The following is a 721-nucleotide window of genomic DNA, read 5'->3' as shown; positions in this document are numbered from 1 at the left end:
GTGCGGTGAACGTGGATCAAACACGTGACTTTTAGATCTTCACTGGTGCTCTCCAAACTGAGCTATCCTGCTAACATTAAAAATAAAAATTCATAAAAATTGAATAGTCAGGAGTCGAGTTATGTGACTTGAATCAGGTGCGGTGAACGTGAATCGAACACGTGACCTTCAGATTTTCAGTCTGACGCTCTCAAAACTGAGTTATCCTCACTAATATTTGAAAAAAAAAAATCATAAGTAAAGGTATTTCCGCTAATTCATTATATTTTAAAAAGAAATAATCACTAATTTTAGATTGAATAAAGTTATGCAACTTAATAGACTTATGCAACATAAACCAAGTGCGGTGAACATGGATTAAACATGTAACCTTGAGATATTCATTCCCAACTGAGCTATCCCCGCTAACATTAAAAATCAAAATTCATGTGTAAGGGTATTTCCGCTAATTCATTATTCATTGAAATTTTTAAAATAAGTAATAACTAATTTTTTATTGAATAGTTAGCTTATGTAAATGGAAACTGGTGCGGTGAACGTGAAGATTAAACACGTGACCTTCAAATCTTTAGTTTGACACTCTCCCAACTGAGCTATCCCCGCTAAGATTAAAAATAAAAATTCATAAGGAAAGCTATTTCCACTAATTCATTATATTTTAAGAAGAATTTATAATCAACTAAACTACAAGATATAATGAATGTCGATCAAACACAAGACC

Source organism: Cucurbita maxima, unplaced genomic scaffold (assembly GCF_002738345.1).
Source record: "Cucurbita maxima cultivar Rimu unplaced genomic scaffold, Cmax_1.0 Cma_Scf00121, whole genome shotgun sequence".
Lineage (NCBI taxonomy): Eukaryota > Viridiplantae > Streptophyta > Magnoliopsida > Cucurbitales > Cucurbitaceae > Cucurbita > Cucurbita maxima.
This window is presented reverse-complemented; position numbering follows the sequence as displayed.